Below are 2,500 nucleotides of genomic sequence, written 5' to 3' on the forward strand. Positions count from 1 at the left end.
CATGAAACGCTCTCACCGTTTCCCATCTCCCACGGAACTCTTCATACACCAACGGCTCAGGCAGATCACACCCAAGGGGCGTCAGGCCATCCAAGACCCGCCGCGCCAGCCCCTTACCGCCTCCCGCATAGCCTCTTTGTTGGTGATAGAACACTCTCCGTTCAAGGGTTCGTCGCCTCACCCAACCTTTCGCCGAACGTCTCCGCGTCAAATGCCCCTTGGACTTTTTCGGCCACACTACCTTACCACCTAGCGCCGTCATGACACCCAAAGCAGAAGATTCGATCAAGTCAGGCTCCCGACCTACTCTCTCAACTAGGGCAGCAGTGGCCTGGTGCTCCTCGTCCCCCGCCTTCAGCTCCTCCAGCACTCTTATCTCCAACAAGTCTGGCAACGACGGGGGAGGGTACCATTTCTGGGGCGACGCTTTGCTCTTCAGCACACGTCGACGCTCACCCGACACACTGCCTGCCGCACCACCACACAGTTGTCTCCATTTCCACCTCACTTGTTCCCCAGTCTTACCCGTACCCAACAACCGGGCGACTGTCACATTCATCTTCGGATCACTGCGATGTTCACCCATCAGTACCCGCAAGCGGGCCACTTCCTCCTCGCTCCACACTCTCGGGGCCCGTGCAACCCCGTGGTCCTGGCTCCGCCCCCTCAGATACCCAAACCACTCATCAGCGTGAGCCTGCCGCTTATGCTGGGACGCCCCAACAGCCGTTCGGAAACGGCGCCCACAGAGATCACACCTGATCCCCGAGACGTCACCCCCCCTGCGCACGCCATCACATTTGGCAGCATGACACAGAATGGCATGACTGTTATCCCCCGTCTTCCCGCATTTGCAACACGCGTACTCAATGATGACACCCCCATGCCGGAAAGCAAAGTGCTTAACCAGCCTACGAATGCCTCCCATCTGAGCACCACACATCTGGCAGTCCATGGTCCTTCGAGGTAGATGCACCACAACACTCCCTGAGGGGCCCGCCCCAGTCGGTCCCGCTGCCGACGTCCCCCCAGCACCAACATCACCATGATCCACACCACCCGATCCCGGAACAAGTCGTGGCTCCATCACGACCCCCACCCCCCCAGCTCTCACATCCGGGTTGGTAGAGGCCATTAATTCGGACGCCACTGAGGAGTTGTCAAGAGCTTCGCCAGCCGGGGTCCACCCGCTCCTACGGCCGGACTGACTGTGACTCTGACTCTGTGCCAATGTTAGCGCGGACTTCCGATCCAAGGAGTTTTCGCAACCGTGGCCCGTAGAAGTGACTACGGGCCGTTTGGGGTCCCCATCCAATGCCTCTAGTGGTTGGTCCCCGTGGCCACCAGAGAGGTTGATTCGCAGACCGTCAGCGTGCCCACCCTCAAACACGCCGCGGGGAGGTAGCCCAAGCGGCAGCGGCCCCTCTCCAAACCGCCCCTCAGCCGATTTTGATCCCCCAGCACGGCCATCCTGGGATGTCCGATCATTCCCAAACATCGGAACAACAGACAATAAAGCGGACTTCGACTTTGACTTCAGTCTGACTGGGAATAGTTTGAAAGATCTAGGTCTTCCCCTCACAGAGACTACACTTCGGAATCACAACCCTGACAGCAGCCGTCCAACCTGACCGGTAAGACCCTTCCAAAGCCGGACAACCAGATCGACCCACTAGGGAGAGGCCCCCATAGCCAGTATGAAGAGCTCACACCCCGTAAAGCCTCCCAGCCGCCGACACGCATCCCCGCTGCCAGAGCCAAATATGGACCAAAAGCCCATGGCCATCATCATATTCTTGAGAATGTTTATTTTGAGGTACGTGGCCAGTAGCCCTGCACGCTACCGCTCGACCACCGTCTCGCTCGCACCTCTCTAGGGATTGAGAAACACATCCAGCAGAAGCAGGGAGGGCCAGAAAGCAACAAGGTTACCCCCGCACCCTTACCCACTCCCGATCATTGCCACTTGGAGGCACGGCATACACATGCCGATTCGGTTCGTCTCGATCTCGCCACCACACAGTCACCCCAGGCCTACCAACAGGGCGCCGGGCAACGCACCTGCCAGCCTACACAAGAGTTGGAGAGCGACCCACAGTGGGTAGGAACCGTCCACTCGACGTCAGCAAGCCGAGGTCAATGGGGGCCCTACCAAGGCAGGTCATGAATGCCAGTCGGTCAGTTAGGAAAAGGGTACTCGGAGCCCGCCGGGATCAGACGGGCAACCGGGGAGAGGGAGCTACATGAGTACCATCGCCGGGTTCAGACAACGGCCCCAGGATTCTCGTAGTGTTCGGTATCGCCCTTCCTCCTATCCATAGGTAGTCATCCTACTGCAGAATCCGAGACACTACTGCTGCTTCAGTAGCGCTCAGGGAGACAAGTCTCATCTTTCGGGTCCAGAAGGTCACCCAAGACGTGCAGCCCCTTCTGTAGTCTGCACGCCAACCAATCGAGAACAACCGTCCGAGTTGGCCAAACCTTCTCCCAACGGGTCGGG

General features: G+C 58.9%; 1 pseudogene; it reads right to left on the bottom strand.

Moving 5' to 3' along the window:
* Positions 1-2,500, bottom strand: part of LOC147038316 (28S ribosomal RNA) — a 9,805-nt pseudogene that overhangs the window by 4,022 nt on the left and 3,283 nt on the right.

Source organism: Syngnathus leptorhynchus, unplaced genomic scaffold (genome assembly GCF_054491065.1).
Source record: "Syngnathus leptorhynchus isolate UIUO unplaced genomic scaffold, UIUO_Slep HiC_scaffold_68, whole genome shotgun sequence".
NCBI classification, from domain to species: Eukaryota; Metazoa; Chordata; class Actinopteri; order Syngnathiformes; family Syngnathidae; genus Syngnathus; species Syngnathus leptorhynchus.